A 23,861-nucleotide genomic window follows, 5' to 3' on the forward strand; every position below is an offset into this window, starting at 1 on the left:
ACGGATTAGCATGGAAGAACCTTTAGAGACAAGGCAGCGCTCAATCACATGCCTGTAAATGGAACTCTTTGATTTCCAGTTCCTAAATACTTTCATTCCTGACTAATGGCCACTCTAATGCGTGTCTCTTCTCTTTCCTTTTATCGCCATTTCTGGCACTATTTGCTGTTGGTTGAAATGCAAGCAAAATGCTCATCTTTCTCCCTGAAGACTCCGTGCTTTCCTTCCAACTCCCCAATAATGAGCATGAGTTGAAGATCAGAGCATATGTTAAAAGGCGTCTGATGCATCTTTTTAAGCATCACCTTCAAATGAAGGAACTGCCCTTTTAGCCTCTTACGGCAGGATGGAAGGGGGAAAAGAGATGTGCTAACACACGAGAACAGGCGACTGACCCATCTACCGGATAGCACTATCTTTATCCTTGATGCATCAGAGATAAGTGGAAATCATTCATAAATGTTTCTGTGGCCAGTCTTGGACCATTTAACCCCGAGGGGAGACAGTGCTGCTCAATTTCCACAGGGAACAATTGGATGCCCTAACGCCCCGTTAAGCTCCTGTGCCATTCTCTTAGGGAAGGCAAACTTTTTTTTGCCTTCCGATTCACCTCCTTTAATCGCCAAAGCTTAAATAGTTGTCACTAGTTCAATCCTGTCACTGCCTTTAATAACCAAAGAGCATGTGTTCACACTTATTAAAAGCACGGGCTGTCCACGGTTAAGGCTAATGTCGACAAATCCCGCCATAATTTCTGTTACCCTTGTGCCAACCCCGGCCTCAACCAAAAACCCTTGTGTTTTTGGTTGAGGCCGGGGTCAGCGAATGAGTGCCAGCATTCCCCCCCCCCCGACCTAGTAAGTTAGACCTCCTCCCCACCCTCCCTGCCGCTCTGATAGCAGGGTTGGGAATAATGAGAGCTTCCGCCATGTTGGGATTGTTTTTAAAGTCTTTTAATGGGTATTTTAATGGGGATAGGATTATTGTGACCCGCCACAAGCCTACAGGAAGTGGCGGGAAATAAATCTAAATAATAATAATAATAATAATAATAATAATAATAATAATAATAATAACAGGACCGCACACTGGCTCAAGATGGCAGAACATCCTTCAATGGAAGCGTGGCAGGGATCCAGTTACAGGATTTCTGTTCTGCCCCAGGCTGTTGGAAGAAGATAGGCTTGGGCTGCAGTGCTTGTGCGGCAAAGAGGTTTGCCACTGGGAGAAATGGTTGCATTTCTTTTTCAGTGGCCATGGTGTGCTTTAATAAGAGCAACTGGGGAAACTGCAGTAGGGAACCCAATCTCTGTACCCAATCTGCTATAATCTGAATATGCTAGCCTCCCTGCAGAAAGTGCCCCAAACGTTCTGCCTTGAATTGATGGATAGTTTTTGGAAACTCGCTTCTTTTTCAGCCTCTGTTACACCCAGCTGTAAAGGGATTAATCGGAGCAAGCGGTGCTTGTGTCATATTACCATAACTCATGACCCACTAAACTCTATCATGTTAAGTCTGGGATTTTTTCTTCCATCAAAGCACGAAATTAATATGCACTCTGCACAAAACTTGCCCAAATGAAGTCTGTTTAGTATATAAAATATGTGTGTGTTGGTGTGGGTGTGTATGAAGGGAGGAAGGTTAACTGACAAGGAGCCATTGCAATACTATAAACAGTAGGATTCGCACTCCCATCTTGTTAGAACTATGTCAAATTTCAGATTAGGTTAAGATTATTGTACGTTAGAACTGAAGGACTGCCTCCTCCAATACTGTCCAGCATACCAGTGAAGATCTTCCTCACAAGCCCTACCTATAGGGGTGAGGCAGACGGTCAACAGTGACAGGATTTTTTTAGTGGTGGCTCCTTACTTTTGAAAAGTTCTCCCCTCTGTTTGGTGCCTGTTCTATTCTCTTCTAAGCGCCAGGCTAAAATATATCTGCTTACCCAAACTTCTAATTAAGGTGGCTGATATTTTAGTGATGTGTAGCCTCCATCTGTGGATGCTTAAAATCCAGGGATTGGGGCTACACCCTCCATTTGTGAATACTTAAATCCATGGATTGGGGCTACACCAATGCTAAACAGATTTTTTTTAATTTATTTATTACAGTCATTAATTAGTGTAGACAATGTAATATAATAAAATAAAAATAAGTAGTCATAATATTTACAGACATCCTGCAGGCCAAAATACAGTTTTTTTTAAAGCAGGCAATAAAATAGATATCCCAGTTAATGACTATTTGGCCAACCCTTTTTTGATAGAACATTTTGTTTCTTACAGACTATAAAGGCAAATTTTTCTACAGCACATGACATGGTTGGCTTTTTGTCATCTAGCAGAAATTTAACCAGAAGGCTCTCATAGGTTGCTAAGTGCTTAAATATCTAAAGCAGGGGTAGTCAAACTGCGGCCCTCCAGATGTCCATGGACTACAATTCCCAGGAGCCCCTGCCAGCATTCGCTGGCAGGGGCTCCTGGGAATTGTAGTCCATGGACATCTGGAGGGCCGCAGTTTGACTACCCCTGATCTAAAGCAATATAACAAGGGACCAGTTATACAATGCCCATCCTCAGCATAAAGTTATCACTGGAAGAGTGTGTGAGAGAGCATTTCTAGCACATAGGCTGAACATAGATGTCTGTGCAACTCTTCTGGCTGATGTTGACATCTAAATGTTGTACACTGCCCTGAGCCGGTTCGCTGGGAAGGCGGCATAGAAATTAAATAAATAATAATAATGATAAAAAATACCAAAAAGAATGGTAGATGGAAGGGCATCAAATTGTGCTCTAGAGAAGGCCCATCTAAGTTTATTTATTTCTTGGATAAAATAATGTTAGACAGGTTAGAAGCCGGCACTCTATTAGTCTGCCGACTTGGGTAGTGGTGCCGATTCAGACTGCATTTCAATATCAAAAAGGCATTGTTGGACTATGGATCTAGCCCAGCCCATACCCTCATCTAACTGGATCTAAACAGACTGAGGACAGCTTTTCTTAATTATTCTGGAGGACCACGATGGTTAGGGCAATACAGAAAGAACTGTGGTAAGAGTCCAATCAGTTTTAGATGCACTTTTAGCCAATAAGTTGATTGTTTTTTAGCCAAACCTTAGTTTCTACACCTTAGAGAGATCAGCCTCATGTCTGAGTACAGAAAAATAAGAAAAAACTCCGGCCAATTGTCTGTTCTTAATTCTCCTTATTTTTATTTATATTTTTTTCTTTTAAATGTTCACAACTTGAGATTTCCTTATAGGGAAATGTTGATCCTTTCAAATAATATAAAGTATGAACCAAACAATAGCCACCAAAACGGGTTCCAGATAAAATATATAATTCTATTTCCCGTTTTCAATTTCTTTCTTCTTCAGTAGTATTATTTCAAATATAAAGTTTCTCTAATTTTTTCAGATATTTCATATATAATGTCCTGACCAGCTCAAACCTTCTGGGAGGTTTTCTATCAGCTCATAGGCCTTGAAATGGTGCTGACAGGGGTTCTTGGGAACTGTAGTCCATGGACATCTGGAGGGCCACAGTTTGGCCACCCCTGCCATAGAGTTTTCAAGGCAAGAGATGAACAGAGGTGGTTTGCTTTTGCCTTCCTCAATATGGCAGCCTTGGACTTCTTTGGTGATCTCTTATCCAAGTACCAACCAGGATTGACCCTGCTTATCTTCTGAGATCTAACTAACCTGGGCCATCCAGGTGAGAGGTACAGTTGTTACGAGGTACAAAAAAAGGGACATGTTTTTGCTTGCCCTCTCTGGAAATCTGGAATGGCATCCCCTACTTACCCGTACACGGAAAACACCCTTTATCTCATTTTCTTCATGAGGACGTTTAAGAATGGCTGTGTCCAGATTACTGGGCCAGAATGTCACTCCATATTTCAGTGAGGCAAGCCATTCCATGAGTCCTCACCCAACCTGAGGCAATTGTTCTTATGTAGCAACGAGGTGAACAAGACCACCCTAAGCAGATCTGCTCAGGTCTACACAGTAGAGTTGACTCTCATGAAAGTATTCTTAGGGTTGCACTGTTTGTCAGTTCAGTTTATAATACCACGTCAGCTCATTGGCTTTATCAGACTTTTGAACCATCCAGGGTCTCCCCTAACAGCCAGCATGGTGCAGTGGTTAAAGAATGGTGAACTCTAATCTGGAGAACTGGGTTTGATTCCCCGCTCCCCCATATGCAGCCAGCTGGGGGGCCTTGGGCCAGTCACGGTCCTCCAGAGCTATTTTCACAGAACAGTTCTCTCAGAGCTCCCTCATCTCACAGGGCGTCTGTCGAGGGGAGAGGAAGGGAAAGGGGTTCGTAAGCATCATTGGGACTCCCTCGGGTAGTGAAAAGGGGGGCCCCAAAAAACTTCCCAGCTCTACTTCTGATGTAAACCACAGCTACCAAGACATCGCAGTGCGAAGAGAAAGTAGATTTCCCATTCCCAACAGAGCCTCTGTCTTTATTCTGTGTGAACACAAGTGGCAATCTCTCCCGTACCTAAACCATCTGATTTGCTCTTGTCCTCAAGAGCCGGGCTCTAAAACTAAGTTTTCAAATGACTTGTTGTTTGGAGTTCAATATAAAAAAACACACATTATTCTCAAAACTGCATATATTCTTAGCCTCGGCATTTGCTGCTCATTATATGCGGTGGGAAGGCTGCTGGAGGGTAGAACTTGCCGCACAAGAAGACCAGGGAAGCCAAACCCCCCACTATTCATCTGCACATCCATATCGTGCTGACAGGCTGCATGTTGCGGTTGGATGTACCGCACCTTCACTAGCCAGAGGAAATAATGAGCTTAAAGCAGTGGACGCTCTGAAAAAAACCAGTTGGCAGTTAGATAATGATGGAGAAGCTGGAAAAAAACCGGGAATATGGTGGTGGAGGAGGAGGAATGAGGCCTATAATGAGAAGAAAGCGGACAGCAATCACTCCTGTTAGTATAAACATGCAATATGCAATTCAGTGTGATGCCGATGGTGGAGTACAGCCTAATCATTGTTGTACCAAGATCATAAAGGTAGCATTGTGGGTTTTTTTTTTTTTACATGGCAATACAGCTGAGAATATATAAATGTTTCTGATGTTCTGTAATCCAGGAATGGCCACATTTCTGGCCTTCGGTATTCTACCTTGTTACTTCACCGTACTTCCTTCATAGAATTATGGAATCAGACAGGGCAGGCAGGCCAACCAGGGGCCATACGGACCACCTGGTCCACCTCGCTGCTCAATGCAGGATCAGCCTAAAGCATTCACAATATCAGGCCAGTTGCTGCTTGAAGACAGACCGCCAGTGAGGAAGAGCTCACCTCCTTGTTAGGAAGTCAATCCCACTGCTGAACTACTCTGAAATTTCCCCCCAACCCTTGATAACTAGCTGGTACAATTCTACAGTTAGTTCTTCCAAGTGTAAAGGTAAAGGTAAAGGTATCCCCTGTGCAAGCAGCGAATCATGTCTGACCCTTGGGGTGACGCCCTCCAGCGTTTTCATGGCAGACTCAATACGGGGTGGTTTACCAGTGCCTTCCCCAGTCATTACCGTTTACCCCCCAGCAAGCTGGGTCCTCATTTTACCGACCTCGGAAGGATGGAGGGCTGAGTCAACCTTGAGCCGGCTGCTGGGATTGAACTCCCAGCCTCATGGGCAAAGCTTTCAGAAGGCTGCCTTACCACTCTGCGCCACAAGAGGCTCTTTCTTCCAAGTGACAGCCTTTCTTAACTTTTTTTCCTGTTGAGAAACCCCCCAAACATTCTTCAGTCTTCGAGAAACCCCAGAAGTGGTGCAATCATGCAGAATATGATTGGGAAGCATAACTGTGGACACGCCCACTCAGGGCCCATATATGGTCATATCATCCAATAAATCAGGGGTAGTCAAACTGCGGCCCTCCAGATGTCCATGGACTACAATTCCCAGGAACCCCTGCCAGCATTTGCTGGCAGGGGCTCCTGGGAATTGTAGTCCATGGACATCTGGAGGGCCGCAGTTTGACTACCCCTGCAATAAATGTTTAACCAACATATACATTAACTCCCACCCATTCAGGAAATCCTTTGTGAGCCATCAAGAAATCCCAGGGTTTCACAAAAGCCTAGTCCAAACACCGGTTCAGGAGAAACCTACATATATTTAGACCATGGCTTCTTTATATATTTATACCCTAGTTCTCCACCATGAGGACTGAAAGTGGCTTAACACCATTGTCCCCTTTCTCCATTGTGTGCTGACAATAACAACCTTGTGAAGTAGATGAGATGAAAGAGTGCATATAGTTGTCAGCTGAGCTTCCATGGATGCACAGTGGTTGGAATTCTGATCAGGGTCTCCAAGATTCTTGTCTGACTCTTTAACCATTGCACCCAGCTGGTTCTCCTACAAGTAAAGGCACTCAGAATACAGAAAATGAAGAGGCAACATGAGGGTGTGCTTCTTTGATGAAGGGCCTGGCTGCGGCCTGGTGGAACGCTCTGCCCAATGAGATCGGAGCCCTGTGGGACCTTAATCAGTTCTGCAGGGCTCGTAAAATAGAGCCGTTCTGCCAGGCCTGTGGTGGAGGCTGAAATAACACCTGGAACTGCTGGCCTGCCTGACTAAACGCACTTTTGTTGACAGGGTGATGTCTCTGCTTTTTAGGATGCTGTCTAGATTTGCCATAGCTTTCCTCCCCAGGAGCAAGCGTCTTTTAATTTCTTTGCTGCGGTCCCCATCTGCAGTGATCTTGGAGCCCAGGAAAATAAAATCTGTCACTATCTCTATTTCTTCCCCATCTATTTGCCAGGAATTGAGAGGGCCGGATGCCATGATCTTCGTTTTCTTGATGTTGAGTTTCAAGCCAACTTTTGCACTCTCCTCCTTCACCCGCATCAACAGGCTCTTTAGTTCCTCTTCACTTTCTGCCATTAACAGGTTGACTACTCCTGGGTTAAAAGGTTCTTGTGACCCTCCCACTGCCTTCTCCCACAGGAGAGAGAGCATCAGGCATATTGGTGCTCAGACTCCGGTTTTAATGTTTTTAAATCTATTAATTTAATTTAAACTTGTGTATCTGTGTTTTATTCTGTTTATGTAATCTATTCTGTTGCGAGTCACCCTGAGTTCCCGGAGAGAGGATGGCAAATAAATGTACATAACTATAAATAAGTTAAATAAACAAATAAAGTATTGTCTAATAGGTGGCAGCTTCTATAAATCAAACTGGGCATGTGGGAAGGTTTAAAATGTATCAGCAGCATTCTATGGCTAGGATTCCATATAACTGAATAAATCTGCGTAGTATCCAAATACTCTAGGTTAATTATATGGACAGCTTCCAGTCTGTCCAGTGAGGCTGCCCAAATGTATTGTGCAAAATTGTTGGGGGGAAATGTGCTCAGAAGCAACCAGCAAAAGCCCTGAGGCAGCTTCTTGATTACAGCTGTATTGTAGCAAACTCTCTTGTGGACTAGAGCTCATTTTAGAGGCGTGCGTTATGAAATTTCTGAGCGGAACACATCCATGAAAATCAGTGTTACAGAGAAGGCAAATCTGGAATTCTTGGAAATTATTAACTCCCCTTCCTCAAACACCCTCCCCACGTGTTTGCCAGCAATACAGTTTATGCTCATGTTTTTCTCTGAGTCCACTGATTTCCCGGCATTTCCCCCTTCCAGCTGGATGCTAGCAAGGGAGGAGCACAGAGCACGCCCAACCAATCACCTTTGAAGATAGGCTGCAGAGCCCTGCTATTTTCCTTTGCGTTAAATTGTGTGGGGTGAGAGCTTTTTCTCTGCAAGAAGGTGAGCTGTCCTAAGGGGCCCATAGAATTTGAATCCTTGGTTCAATTCACTGGGGCTTCTTTAGCAGTCATGGAGCTCGGCTGCAATTTTGCTGTCATGTGATTGCAAAACAGCCGCTTGAGCTTCCCCCCTCTGTAGCATTCCAATAAGATATTCCCTTCTTTTTCACTTTAGGGACTGAATAACTATGCAGAGCGGGCACAAAGCGCAGCAGTTCACCCTTGAAAATGGCAAAGTAAAATGTAAGATCATCTTGTGTTTTTTAAATCTCCGATTAGTGCTCTGCTTTCCAGCTGTTGATTTCACAGAGGACAGCTTTCAGTGGCTGGAAAGACCTGTGAAGCAACAAAGATTTTAACACAAACTAACATCAAGCTCCAAATCAGAGGGCTTACCTCCTTCTGGTTCTGATCGAGACCTTCAGCTTTAAGGAATGGTTTAACAGAAGCACTGTCCCATCCAGAGATGCAGGGATGGACCTGTTGGAAGATTTGCTTCACCCTGTCGTTTAAAGTCAAAGAGTTTTAGGGAGGAGAAACAGGAAGGTTTAAGCAACCAACATGAGAGGGGAAATAGACAACCCAAAATATTCCTCTCAAACATCGATCTTCATCTGTTGTGCCTTCAGAGTAAGGTGACCACATTGTCCCACTTTTGGAGGGACATCTGGGAGCACCTGGCAAATTGTACTTATGTTGCAAGTAAAAAATATATATTACAATGCTATTTTTGCGTTCTATGAAACTTTTTGTTGCTCCATATAGACCAAATTTTTAATCAAGAACTCCCCTGGTCAATGGTGTCCCGCTTTATCAATGTTAAAATCTGGTCACCTTACCTCAGAGGTGAAGCCAGTAGAGAGGGAGATAAGGGCTAATCTGCTTCATTTTGCTGCTTTGAAACTCTGGTTCAGGCCTTAACACCAAGCAGGCCTTAAACTGAGCTTTCAGTGAGGTGCTTCCAATTAGCTGTAGATTGTCCCTGAAGCCATTTGCACCTGCATCCTTGAAGCTCAGTAGCTGGGCCTAGTTAGAGGGTTTGAAGATCAGGTGGTCTCTTCTGCAGCTGTTGCCAATTAGCATTTTAAGAAACTGACCTGGTTGTTAGGATGGGCTCCCATGAAGTCATCTGTTTCTGCCCAACCCCTGATTGGTCGTTATTCTTGTTGCATATCATTGGCCCTAGTATTGATTGGCATATCAATTTGATTGGTTTCACTTGCGGCCATTTGAAACTCTGCTTATGCTCTATGGACCCTGCAACTCAATGCTGTGACCTTTGTTTGTAAGTATAAGTGCTTAGACAGAAATATTGAATGCCTTTCTTATTTTCTTTCACTGCTAGTATTCAACTTGTTTTTGTGCACATATAATGAAAATCATTACAAAAAAAATACTTTTCTGTTTCTTGAATGGGCCATAATGGGGAACCTCCTGGTGCCTTCTTTGTCATTCTATCCTTGTGGCTTCCTGAGGCCTCTCTGCTCTGGATAGGGCTGAGACGCCTTGTTTAACTCCCTGATTGACCCCAAAACTCCCTCTGGGTTTTGAGTAGTTCAGAGGTGGTGGCAGCGTACCTTACAGGAAGGGTGGGACATCCAGCCTTCTTGTTTTGAAACTGAGACTGCCTCACTTGAGAAAAAGTGTCACCCAAATGGGTGTTTGAGGATTTGGCCCTCCCCGTGGGTGACCTTCCAATAAGTGGTGGTACACGTTTGCCCCTTAAAGTTCACCCGGAGTCAACCATATTGATTTTTAGGTATCAGGCAAAAACCTTCCTTTTTATTCAAGCTTATACCTGAGGAGATTTATCTGTTTGCCTGTTTTATTATTTGTTTCTGACCTGAGATTTGTTTATAGAGCTCAGGTTTTCTTTGATGCTGTTTTTAATACCCCTGGCTTGTTCTTGACGGTTTGTTTTTTTTATATTGGTAGTTTGCAGTGTTTCTAATGGTTCTGTGGAATTGTTTGAACCTGTAACCTGCCTTGAGCAGAACTCCTGAGAGGTAGCATGAAAGTTTCCTAAATAAATCAGAAAACAAGCATTTGGTTCAGAGAGTGACACAGGGATTCATAAGGCTACCAGCGTCAGCGTGAGCATTTTCCTTATATTTGATATTCCAGCATTCCTTGGACAAATTAAAGAGCCTGCGTGGGGTAGTGGTTAAGAGTGGCAGCTTCTATTCTGCTGAGCCAGGTTTGATTCCTGACTCCTCCACATGCAACCAACTGCTCGCCACAGCCCTGGTAGAGCTGTTCTGAGGGCTCTCTCCACCCCACCTCTACCTCACAGGGTGTCTGTTGTGGGGAGAGGAAAGAGAAGGTGATTGTAAGCTGCTTTGAGACTCCGGACAGTGAAAAGCAGGGTATAAAAACCAATTCTTCTGCTTCAAGGTGGAGCATACAGATTGCTTACTCCCATTTTCCACTTTCACACCGTGTCTGAGAGAGAATTCACCTTCCAAAAAGAAGAGCAAAACAAACTACAACAACAAAACACCTCGATAGATAGCATTGAGCATGCCAACCTCCAGCTGGGTCCTGAAGATGCCTCAGAATTACAACTGATCCCCAGATTACAGAGATCACTTCCACTGGAGAAAATGGGTGCTTTGGAGGGGGGATGTGTGGCATTGCACACTGCAAGTCTATCCCCTCCCTAGTCTCTGCCCCCCCCTCCCAATCTCCAAGAATTTCCCAACCTAAAACTGGCAAATATAAGAGGCATGGAATGTTGACAGAAGCATTCGTTAGGAGGAGAGAAATGTTCTAGAGGAGCAGATGAAGAAAAAGCAATTGCATTGTAATGCTAGAAATCTGTGGTTCGGATCCAGAGGACTGTGAAGCTGCTGTCCTTGCTTTTGCTGTGTAGACAGGAGGTTTCCAGTTGCTTATCCTTCCCACAATAATGGCAATAATGTTTTTTATGCTCTGCTTTTCTCTCCCAGAAGGAGTCTCAAAGCCGCTTACAACTGCCTTCCCTTCCTCTTCCTACAACAGACACCCTGTGAGGGAGGTGAGACACAGAGAGCTTCTGACAGGACTGCTCTGTGAGAACAGTGCTTTCAGGACTGTGATGAGCCCAAGGTCACCCAGCTGGCTGCAAGTGGAGGAGCAGTGAATCATACCTGGCTTGCTAGATTACAAGCCTCTGTTCTTAAGCACTCCACCGCCCTGGCTCAAAAGGGGCCCCATCTTGTAAATGCAGTTCTATAGTTCTGCATTGTTTCAGACAGAGTCTGCTGTATTCACGACAGCTCATCTCCCTGGACCCCCTGAGGTCAGGGCAATTTTTTGTTTTTGTTTGCTTGCTCTGGTGTGTCACACCTGGGTGGAACAAAGAGGGAAACTAAACATAACGAACAGGTGAAACAAAGCATTTTAAGCAGCCCCTCCGATTGTTTTCTTGTTTTGTTTTGTTTTAACCACAGCGTGTCAGCATGTCAACACACAGAGGAGATCCATCTGGGAGCCCAAATTCCTCTGACAGGCAGGCATAACTAAGTGCCATTTCTTTGCTTTAACTATGACAGGCTGCTTCCCCCACTGTTTGTCTATTGGCATTTTTGTCAGGGGTCCAAACACGATGGGAGCAGCGTCAGCTCCAGTAAAAGGCAAGATGACCCTTGTTTTAGAGGCCGTGGGCATGACTGCTGTTCTGTGTGGTGCTTTGCTTAAACAGTTAACAGAAGAGGCCACGAGGAAATTAGACCCTTCATTCAAGAGAGCCTACGTTTATGCAAAGTGGATGCTTAGCTGGGGATGGGCGGCTAAAGCTTGGCTAGCTATAAATGTGGCAAATATAATCAGGCGGTGGGGGAAGGACCAGGAATCCTACAGCATTCCTAGCCGGAGCTAATGATAGATGTAGTACAAAATACGCCATCATGTTTGTGCCACATTATAGCCGCGCGAAACCCGGTTGAACGTCCAGTGCCGCGCTCTGCAATGTTTGTACACATGCCGTGCCTTCTCTCCTAGCCAGCAAGGGTTAAAAAGCACAAGAACATTTTTTCTGTTTAAAACGGGCAACCTCATGACTAGCAATCAGTGCTAATAAGATTCTTTCCCCTTTGCAAGATTCACCGAAAGCCCTCAATCCATGCCGAGCACATTCAAAGGCAGGGGACTCAGCGCTCCCCTTACAGGTTCATTATCATTCGCCCGTTATCCCCAGCCAAGTGAATCAGGGAAGCAAATGAATTAGTGAGAATTAAGGAGCCTCTCTGGCCTGAACCCTCTCCAAATCTCAGCGAAGATGAAAGGGAGATGGTGGACGTCTCGTGTCGCAGCGCTGAAACCCAAGTGGCGGTAGCGTCCTCCAGAGCCTTGCGGAAATGGGCAGGCAGTTAATGTTGCCGAACATCTTCTGACTGTGGGTTCAGCCTTGTGGGAGAAGATTGCAGGGACCAACCCCCCTCCCTCTTTCTGCTCCCGGTTAATTACAAGAGACTCACTAACCATCCCTTGCAAGCACTACTCACTTGGGTTCCATAGAATCATAGAATAACAGAGTTGGAAAGGGACCTCATGGGTCATCTAGTCCAACCCCCCTGCACTATGCAGGACACTCACAACCCTATTGCTCATCCACTTAACATGCCACCCTCTTAAGCTTTCACAAAATCAGCCTCTGTGTCAGATGGCTATCCAGGCTCTGTTTAAGAATCTCCAAAGATGGAGAACCCACCACCTCCCGAGGAAGCCTGTTCCACTGAGAAACCGCTCTAACTGTCAGGAACTTCTTCCGGATGTTTAGATGGAAATTCTTTTGCATTAATTTCATCTCATTGGTTCTGGTCCGTCCCTCTGGGGCAAGAGAGAACAACTCTGCTCCATCCTCTATATCAGTGGTCCCCAACCTTTTTATCACCGGGGACCGGTCAACACTTGACAATTTCACTGAGGCCCGGGGGGGGGGGTAGTCTACTCCTCTCCTCTCGACCACTGCCCTCTCCTCTCAACCACTATCTGACTCTGGTTGCTATGGTAACGTTTAAACATCCCTTCAAAATAAGATACAGATACACCACAAAAATGAATATAAAGAACATTTGGGAGCCCTGAGCTTGTTTCTCTGCAACGAGACAGTCCCGTCTGGGAGTGATGGGAGACCATGACACCCAAAGTGTGTTGCTTATTTCCAGTCTACTCCGTTGTTTTGTTTTGGTTGCTGTCACTGCAGAAAACCCCGCTTCACACAGATAGGATGTTGGCGGCAGATTGGCAGGGCAGCCCCTAAGGCAGCAGCCGGGGAGGAGGATGAGGAGGAGCCGCGGCCCCGTACTGACTGATCCACGAACCGGTCCCGGTCCCCAGACCAGAGGTTGGGGACCGCTGCTCTATATGGCAGATTTTTAAATATTTGAAGATGGCTTTCAAATCCGCTCTCAGAGAGATCTTTTAAATCTGTTAAATATCTATCGGGTCATATTGACCATATATGGTCATGTCGACCCACCTGCCCCTCCCAAAATGGCCATGATGGGCCTGAAGAGGGTGGGAAGGGGAGGGGCCCTGGGTGGGCATGTACACAGCTCTGCTTCCCAACCATATTCTGCACAATTGTGCCACTTCTGGGGGTTCTCATAGCCTGAAGAATGTTTCTGGGGTTTCTCGGCAGTAAAAATGTTGAGAAAGGCTGCATTATAGTAAATATTTGTACAGCCTCCATATACATCTTATTTGTAAGAAAGAACTAACTTATGTCCTTCTTTACAAATGAAATTGGGGACCAATACATGGATAAATGTGGACTTTCAATCACATGTACAGCTGTACGTGTGTTGAATGTGAGAATTACTCCCTGCATGCATAAATAACAAATCTATGCTGTACACAAATTATGCATGTGTTCCTTGAAGATAGATTCAGGTAGGTAGCCATGCTGGCCTGGGGCAGCAGAATAAATTTAGAGTCCAGTGGCACCTTTAAGACTAACAAAGTTTTATTCCATGTACAAGCTTCCATGTGCATGCACACTTCTTCAGATACAAAGAAATGGCAATTATCAGTCCATACATATAGATTGAGAGGTAACTTAGCATACAGCATAATGAAGATGTTTAACTCTCAATATATGTACGTTGAACATAATGGCAGAGTCTCGGTTAATTACTCTCAGTATTCCACAATTAAGGATACATCTGCCCATCGATCTCCAATTTTGACACACTGATTTCCTTCCCTATGTTTCTCCCCCTGGAATTAAACCCAAACAAAAGGCAACCGTATGGACTCAGCATGTTATTTCCGTTTGGTCCTTGAATCTGTTAAACATCTTCATTATTCTGTATGTTAATTTACTGCTCACCCTTAATCTTCATGTACAGACCAGTCATTTCCTTTTCATTGTATCTGAAGGAGGGTACATGCACTCAAAGGTTTGTACCTTGAATAAAACTCTGTTGGTCTTAAAGGTGCTATTGGACTCAAACTTTGTTCTACAGGCATTCATTGTAATTGGTGAGTAGAGCTAAAAAGGTTCAGCAGGACATACACTTTCAATTGTTAGAGATGGCGATTGGCAGGGAAGGAATTGTGTTTTCTGTCTGCTGAGATCTTCAAAGCAATGGGGTCCAGGCAAATTGTATGTCTGGAAATAACACCTGAAGTAGAATGATGGCCTGTTCTACATCTCTTGGATCCCACCTTTGTTTCCCCCGAGCCTTCGTTGTCCCCTTTCTGTTAAATGATGCCCTGTCCTGAGCCACAGAAAAGGAGGGCATAAATATTTCCACAAATAAATACATTTTAGAGTGTAAGTGTTTCTGGGCAGAAACTGTACTCTGTTGAAACTGTACTCTGACAAGTGCTGTGCCCCATGGTAGCCCTACATAAATAAATGAAACATAATGCAACGGGAAGGTTTGGGAGACGTGAAGCAATTTCATTAAAGAAGCTATAATGGCAATCAGATTGGATCACTAAGAATACAGTTTAATTAAAGAAATGATAGCGAGGAGGAAAATTAATGCGTTTCTACAGACATGACAGTTTATTTTTTGCTAATGGCAGGAGAGGAGAGGCATTGTTGATTTAGTTCTGTCTGGACGGTATTGGATTTCCGCGTCTTTTGAAAACGCAACATTTGCTCAATTAGCCATCATTATTACAATGCTTATAAAAGATTGCTCTAATAATTTCCTATCACACGCTTCTCAGTGCTACTTATTTATGTTCTGATGCATTTTAGCGTGGGCCATTTCAACACGCCAATGATAAATTAACATTTGGCAAATTACATTAAAATATTCTCAGGCTCTATCAACATCTTAATCTCATTTATTTCCCAGCAAAGATGGTTAATGTCAGTGCTTTTATTGACTATGAAAAGTTCAACATGAAATTACATATTTTTTTCATAACATAAGGCTATACACTTTCCCCCCTGTAGTCTTTTATCATAAGGAATAAAAAACAATCTTAGATCGTAGGATCCATAAGCCTAGAAATCCCTAAACCCAAAATCTTGCACTAGCATGTAATCATTTCTTAAACAGGGTGTGATCTGACTGAATTAGGAGGTTTTCATCCCTTTTCGTGCCAATTTAAGGTCTTAAAACGTGCGCTTCATTCTTTCTCGTTGAAATCAGTAGGACATAAAAGTTGCTCAACTGTGCTTAGATTGTGACTTTAAGTTGTAAACTGTGTTGTGGTTTATTTTTGACCCACTTTATCAAATTCCTCTCTTTTGGTGGTGTTTGTCTCATTAGAGCTTCAGGAGGGAATGTACTCCTAGTAATAAACCTCAGTTCCATAACAAAACTTAACATTTTAATTATTTAATGTGAACGGATATCAGCAGGAAATAAATGTACGTATTCAAAAGCGTCTGCAGTCTTTGCCAGTGCTACTCGGCGTGAAATACTGAATAGTGTTTTTAATATATAGATACTAAAAAGATCTCAATTGACTACACCATTTCTGCAGCCTTTTCCCACTAGATATTTTTCTTTTTTTAAAAGGTGAATTATCCTTGGAAAGGATGTCTTAATGAAGGCAGTCTTTGTGAAATAGTCATAGAGAATCTCAAGCCCTTTTCTGTTCATTTAGTCTTACTGCATCTTTTAATTGTGCAGTACAAAAAAATAAAACCGAATATTTTACACACACACCCTTTGCTCTTAGCCCCTACCGATCAGGGCTTTAAATTAGTTCACAAAAAGCTAAAGATTAATGTATTTATATGCCTTCCCTGCAAGATGCTTCTTTCCTTTCTAAATTAAATTTATTATTGAAAATATTAATTTTCTGACTACCGAAAATGCCAACTGTTTCACCCACCAGCAAAGGAAGCATTGTGAAGAAGGGAAGAAACACAAGCCAAGACATTAACTAAAAACAAACCCTCAGTGTTCATTTCTGGATATTAAGGCATTTCCCCCCCTAGTGTGAAAGGTGAGTTAGGTGAGGAATTTGTTCTACGTGGAAGAAATCTTAGAGGCTGTATACTTAAAAAAAGAAAGAAAAAAATAGTCATCTGATGCAGTCCTTTCTGATACGGACATGATGCCTCCGCGAATAGTCTTTAGTGATCAATTTTATACAAACCCTGAACGTTTAAGTGAAGCAATTTCCCATCAAATTCAAACAGCACCAGAAAAGCAATTATAACTGTTTAGCAGACAGCAGTGAGCGCCTCCCCCTCCCTGATCAAGTGGAGACACGGCCATCCTGAATCCCCAAATGCTTTGTAGTCAAAAAACATCAGGAGGGAGGGAGGAAATCGGCAACCGAACCCAGTGCCAACAACAGCAAGCAGCTCTGCCTTAGCAAAACAGTGCGCCCTGCCCCTTGCGCTGGCCACAAATGACCAGGGAAATCCCAGAGGCGCTCTTGAATTTCTGCATTCCTATTTCATCAGCAGCAAGATATCTGTCACTCACATCTCACACGGAGCAATGTGACACCTGCCAGTCTCAAGAACAAGGACAAATTAATGTTCTCTTCCTCCCTACCCACGGCGATCTTAGCAATGAGTGGCTGGCAGCAGTGTGAACAAACGTCAGCTCGACTGCATTGTTAAAGTTGGCGACCGATTTCTCGTGGCTTTCTTTACGCTGAGAGTTTGTTTGCGTCGTCCCCACCATTGTCCTTTCACGTTGCCGTTGGATATCCTCGCTGTGACCGTTTGTGTACGTAGAAGCCCTCTAAGGCTTCCAAAGTGGGTTAAAAAAATAAAAGGCATGGCAGAACTACACAAATGAGGTTTCTTTATTTGCACTGAGATGCAGTCGTGGTTGCTTTGCCTATCCTAGAAAGGCTAAAGAGAAACCCATGGCGTGCTCCTAGCTACATGATCCCTCTCGGTAGCGTTAAAGAAACTCTGCCGTTCTCAGCTAGAGGATTTCGACTATATAGTTCTGATGTCTGTCATCACGTCACTTCAGGTTATGCAATATTATATCAGTTTGTGATGAGATGCGACATGACAGGACGTAATGCAATGTAACGTATCAAAAAAAAATCTAAATAATATACTTTTGGGGATTAGATATCCGCTGTCAGTTCCTATAGCATAAATCTGGACTGAATTTATCGAGGCGGATGAAAGCGCAGTGAACGCCAAACTGTCCGTGGTGTTTGCGACCAGCGTGCATCACAGTTCACTGACTCCCCCAGTTACTTTTGACCAGTTTGGCACATCTCTGAATGCGCTACAATCAGACACAGCAAAACAACAACAACAAGAATCTATGGTTGCACACTTTTGTGAGTTAGTAGTCCTGCTTAATTTGGGGATGTCTAAAAAGATGGCTTTAATTGCCGCTTGCTGATGTTCAGGGTTAGGGAACGTGGTCTCACATCTGCTTAGTTTATAACAGGGGTGGTCAAACTGCGGCCCTCCAGATGTCCATGGACCACAATTCCCAGGAGCCCCTGCCAGCGAACGCTAGCAGGGGCTCCTGGGAATTGTAGTCCATGGACATCTGGAGGGCTGCAGTTTGACTACCTCTGGTTTATAAGTTTGGATTTCCTTAAAAGCATTACAGAAGTGTGATGGGGGGTGCAACTTAATCAGTAGGTGTGGTCCAATGGAGAGGACATGGGGGCTGGGTTTAAATCTCCCTCAGCCATAATGTTTATTCAGTGGCCTTGCGCAACCGTACGTTGCACATGGCTGTGAGGATAGCAGGATAATGCCGAGCAAACCCAAGCAGGTCCACATATCGAGACTAGTGACTCTATAAAACAGTGGTTCTTAACTTTCCTAATGCCACAACCCTTTACTTACAGTTCCTCATGTTGTGGTGACCCCCAACCATAAAATTCTGCAAGGGTTCTTTCACAGAAATTAAACCGAAACTGACTAATGGTGTCAAGATCCATTGTGCATGATTGTATATAAATAGTTTTTTTCCTGGGGATTCTCAGTTCAGTTCTGCTTCTTGTCCCACCAGGCCGATCTTGCTCTTTTCTGCTGCACCAGACAGGCGAGTGCTCTATCTCGATCTGCCCCGCAAGGCTGTTGTGTGGTGAAATGGAAGAGGAGTGATGTCGGCCACTTTGGGACCCCCTTGGAGAGAAGTGCTGCTCGCCCTGCTGCGACCCCTGTGAAAGGGTCGTTCAATTCCCACAGGGGTCCGGACCCCAGGTTGAGAACCACTGCTATAAACAAATTTACTGTGCAATAAAACACTATAGCTGTGGTTCCAAATCACTCTGATAAACCATTGCTCATAGTAGACAGAAATGTTTACAGAAATTTTCACATAATGTAACAAAGGTACTACTAGGCAGGATTCCCATATTTAACATCTGTTTCCAATGCCAGCATGATGTACTGGTTAAAAGAGGCCAAATCTGTTGAGCTGGGTTTGATTCCTTGCTCCTCCACTTGGAGGCAGCTGGGTGACCTTGGGCTTGTCACAGCTCTGATAGTGCTGTTTTATAGAGCAGTCCTGTCAGAGCTCTCTCAGCCTCACCTACTTCACAGGAACGTGGGGAAAGGAAGGGAAGGTGATTATAAGCCACTTTGAGACTCCTTCAGGCAGTGAACAGGGTATAAAAACCAACTCTTCTTCTCTGTCTGAAGCCAAGACAAGTATACATTGAACAAACCCTCCTACAGGCAGTTAGCTCAAGCTATAGGTCTCAAATTCTATCATCAGCAAGCACTGGAGTTACTCCTAAGCAGGCCATTGTGAGTTCCCTTCAGAAAATGGGATAATAAGCACTACATTTTTGGCTGAAGCTAATGGCTGGGACTGCAACTTCATCTTCCCACATGTGAGTTCTTAACAAGTGTTATGAAATGCTCATCATAACTTGCATGGGGGGCTACTGTGTCCTTGGCAGATTTCAGCATTCAGGCTTGTTGAGCTCATTGTGGTTCATAAAAGATATTCAGGGTGAATAATGTCATAGCCTGGGGAATGGGGTGAGTCCATGGTGGATAGGAGTGTGGTGTAGTGTTCGATTTAACATGGTCATATAGAGTGTGGTACATTGTATAATAGAATTGGGGCCCGGCTTTGAATATTCAGTTGGCCGTGTAGCTCACTGGATGGTTGTTGGGTCTTCCTATTGTTCCTTATTTGTTTACTTACTATTATTGATAGCATTTTCACTCTGACAAGGACCAGCCAGACAGCTGACAGTTCAAAACCTACATGATAAAATTACACTTTAACACCGTTAAAATCAGTTTCCCCTCCTAAACACATATGGATAGAACAATTAAAAAACAGAGTTAAATATATACAAAACAGGGTTAAAGTACATTAAAAGAAAACCATTGTTTAAGAAAATACAATCATTGAGAGAATGGCAAACAAAAAAGTCTTCCACTGTCAGAAAACAATGGGACGGAAGAACCTCCATAAGTATAGGTTTCCAGTTTTGGAGTCATGACTGAGAAGGCCTAGAATCATAGAGTTGGAAGGGACCTCCTGGGTCATCTAGTCCAACCGCCTGCACTATGCAGGACACTCACAACCCTATCACTCATCTACTGTAACCTGCCACCCCCTTGAGCCTTCACAGAATCAGCCTCTCTGTCAGATGGCTATCCAGCCTGTTTAAAAATTTCCAAAAATGGAGAAAAATGGAGAACCCACCATCTCCCGAGGAAGCTTGCTCCACTGAGAAACCGCTCTGTCAGGAACTTCTTCTGGATGTTTAGATGGAATTTCCTTTGGATTAATTTCATCCCATTGGTTCTGGTTTGTCCCTCCTCCGAGGTTGCCACTCCCCTAATCTCAGAAGGTGGGAGGCTTCTGAAGATAACTATAATGATTGGGCAGGTTTATAAAGGATTAGGTGGTCAGAATCTGAATTACAGAGCTGAAAGATACCCCATAGGGCCATCCAGTCCAGCCCCTCACCTTCATGGGGAGTTAAGAATCACCCATGCCTGACAAGTGCTCACCTTCTAAAACCTACCAATGAAGGAGACTCCACCACCCTCTGAGGCAGCTCTCACCATCATAACATGCTTTCTAATATTCAAGTGGAACCTTCTTTCCCATCATTTGAACCCATTGCTCCTTGTCCTTGTCTCTAAGCTACAGCAAACAAGTTGGCCCCCTCTTCTTTTTTGAACAGATTTTATAAACAAGTAAAGAAAGGAAAAGAGAAAAAAGTTTAAGCGGTGATCTAATAACCTAATAAACTACACACCAGCATACTTTTAAAAAAAATCTCAGAAATCCTAGCATTCATGAATTTCTTCAGCATTCATGAAATTCTTCAGGTGGTCTTTTGTTCATCAGATTAGTAGGCCCCCCTATTCAACATGCCTACCTTTTGCATAAATACAGCTATCCTATTACCCCTGGCCCTTCTCTTCTCCAAGCCACACATGCTCAACTCTCTCAACCATTCCTCATAAAAGATGGATTCCAACCACCCAACCATTCTTTGCCAAGGGACCAAGCCCTATGAAGATAGGTTGGGGGACTTGGCAATGTTCAGCCTGGAGAAAAGGAGGTTGAGAGGGGACATAATAGCCCTCTTTGAGTATTTGAAAGGTTGTCATTTGGAGGAGGGCAGGATGCTGTTTCCGTTGGCTGCAGAGGAAAGGACACGCAGTAATGGGTTTAAACTTCAAATACAACGATATAGGCTAGATATCAGGAAAAAAATTTTCACAGTCAGAGTAGTTCAGCGGTGGAATAGGCTGCCTAAGGAGGTGGTGAGCTCCCCCTCACTGGCAGTCTTCAAGCAAAGGTTGGATACACACTTTTCTTGGATGCTTTAGGATGCTTTGGGCTGATCCTGCGTAGAGCAGGGGGTTGGACTAGATGGCCTGTATGGCCCCTTCCAACTCTATGATTCTATTCTATCACCCTTCTCTGAGCATGTTCCGACTTGTCAATATCCTTCTTGAATTGCAGTGCCCAAAAGTGGACACAATATTCAAAATGAGGTCTAACCAATGTGCAATAAAGTGATATTATAACTTCCCTTGCTGTAGATTTCTATACTTCTAGCAACGCAGTCCTTCAGCTATATCGGTCCCAAAGGATATAGGGCTTTAAGGTCAACAGCAACACCTTGAATTGTGCCTGGTCACAAATTGGGAGCCAGTGCAGATGGGCCAAGACTGGAGTCATAAAGTCCTTGTGACTCATTCCAGTCAATATCAGACAGCAGCATTCAGCCAATTGTATGAACTAAATTCTTGGTGTGTTAAAACTAAAGTTTCCAAACACTTTCCTCACAAAAGGGAATTCAAAGAAGTGTAAAATACACATTTATTTATTCATGAGGACTCCATGGAAGGGGAGAGACTCAAACCCAGATCTCACAGGTCCTGGAGAAGAAGGGAAACTTTTCTGAATACAAATCAGGCCTCTCCTTGTTAGTGGATCTTCTTACTATCTCCTAACTATGACCCTTGGGCTAAGAGCGTTTTCACTTGCATACAAGGGCTTGCATTTCTTAACATGCCAAGAATTTAAAGACTCTAGTAGAGACAAAGCAAACTTCGCCTGATCTTACGTAGCTTTTGCTGGCCAGCCGCAATGGACTTCCCTACTTTTTGCTTGTAAAGATTTAACCTACTGGAAGACTGAGAGGACAAGACACGAGACTCCTAATGCATACGCATTGAGATTTCTTCGAAGGGGATGCATGAGACAGATACGAAGGTAACGATTAGGGAGATCTGGAAAAAAGAGCCGAGCTTTGTGAAATCGTTTCAAAAGGAACCGAGAGACTCATCAACTGTTGATATTCGAGCCTTGAAGCTCTCAAATGTGGGTCACTTGGAGGAGGCTGGGAAGTCTGAGTCGTAAAACATTGTATGTCTAAGGTAACTCTCATGGAACGTATTGGAGATGGTGACAGGCTTTGATTACTATAGCTATAGGTCAAGGATGCCTAACGGGGAATTTCTTGATTGGACCAAGGGAAAGAGACAGCATCTTCTTAATCTCACCCCCATATTATGCTGAGCAGATCAAGGACTGCACAGAAGTCAACCAAGATTGTCGCTCCTTGAATTGCACATAAGCACTAGAGGGAAGGGTGTGAAGTGGTCCTATCAAGATGAGGTTACTAGAGCCTGGATGATGCTGATGACCCCTTTTGCTTAAAGAATTGCAGCTCACAGGAATGAGGTTTTAAAATCGTTTGGATGCTGAGTGACATTATCTTGCCGTTAAGCATTTGTGCTTTCTCCAGAGGACATAAGGGCTCATTAGTAATTTTGGAGTGGCAAAAATTTGGACCAGACACTTCCAGAGACGGCCGCTCACATAAAGATGCTTGGTAGAACCTTGCTGGCTACAGTCTAGACTTAAATCTGCCGTTCAGTTAAAATTTCAGCTCAGCCAATTAACAAATAAGAGTGCCTCTTCCCAGACAAATAATTGCAAACGGAGCCATTTATTCACTGTAGATGCTTATGCCCTGCTTTCCCCCCAGTAGGAACTAAAAGCAGATTATGGCATCATTCTCCCCTCTGCTACATAGAGCCAGCTGGGTGACCGTGGGCCAGTCACAGTTCTGTCAGAGCTTTCTCAACCTCATCTACCTTGCAGGGTATCTGTTGTGGGAAGAGGAAGGGTAGCCAATTGTAAGATGCTTTGAGATTCCTTCGGGTAGTAACAGCTCTTCTTCCTTCATTTTATCTTCAAAATAACAGCCCTGTGAAGGTTATAATTCTCCATATGCAGACACCTTGGGTGACCTTGGACTAGTCATAGTTCTCTCAGAGCTCTCTCAGCCTTACCTACCTCACTGGTGCCTGTTGTGGGGAGTGTAAAAGCACTTTTTCTTTGTTTCCTCCTCCTTCATTTTATCTTCAGAATACAGCCCTGTGAGGGTTATAATTTTTTGCTGATTACCATTTGTTTGTCCTCCATTGTGTTTCTGGGGGTTCCTTAACCCCCCCCCTCCCTGGAGCAGAACTGTGGGCTTCAGTTGACAGGGATAGGTGAGGAAGAGGACAGTTCCTGGGCCAGAATGAGGATATGACACAACGAGGTATAACTTTTGGCAAGAGCTCGATCACAGCGTCATTGTTATGCAGATGAGCATAGGTCTTGAACTTGTCACCTTGCATCCAACAGATTGCAGTGAAGCCCCAACACCAGCAGCATGCATGGAAACGCACATGCACGGTCCCAAGGGCCTATGGCTTACTAGGTACATGGGGGGTGGCGCGCTAGTTGCAGGCATCAGCCTCTATAGCAGTGGTCCCCAACCTTTTTATCACCAGGGACCACTCAATGTCTTTTACTGAGGCCCGGTGGGGGGGGGGGTAGTTTACTCCTCTACTCTCAACCACTGCCCTAATGCTCTCTGATCGCTATGGTAATGTTTAAACAGACAATAAGATAAGATACACAACAATGAACATAAGGAACATTTTATTTGCATGGAAATTTTAACTCATGACAATGACCAATCAATGGGAACCCTGAGCTTGTTTCTCTGCAATGAGATAGTCCCATCTGGGAGCGATGGGAGACAATGACACCCGAAGTGTGTTGTAAAGGGCCGGGGGCGGGGGGGAGAAGGCGTCCTTCGCGGCCCACCTCCAATTAGTCGAAGGACCACATGTGGTCCGTGGCCCACAGGTTGGGGAGCGGAAGGACCCTTCCGGCCAC

The 23,861-nt window shown here is 44.1% G+C and overlaps 1 long non-coding RNA gene across 1 annotated transcript; it reads left to right on the plus strand.

Annotated features, from left to right (window-relative positions):
* The first annotated feature begins 8,933 nt into the window (after positions 1 to 8,933).
* On the plus strand, positions 8,934 to 18,452 carry LOC143829289 (uncharacterized). Its single transcript, XR_013228054.1, has 2 exons — positions 8,934 to 9,085; positions 18,204 to 18,452. It is a non-coding gene; the product is annotated as an uncharacterized LOC143829289 (long non-coding RNA).
* The last annotated feature ends 5,409 nt before the right edge of the window (positions 18,453 to 23,861 follow it).

This window comes from Paroedura picta, chromosome 2 (assembly GCF_049243985.1).
Source record: "Paroedura picta isolate Pp20150507F chromosome 2, Ppicta_v3.0, whole genome shotgun sequence".
Lineage (NCBI taxonomy): Eukaryota > Metazoa > Chordata > Lepidosauria > Squamata > Gekkonidae > Paroedura > Paroedura picta.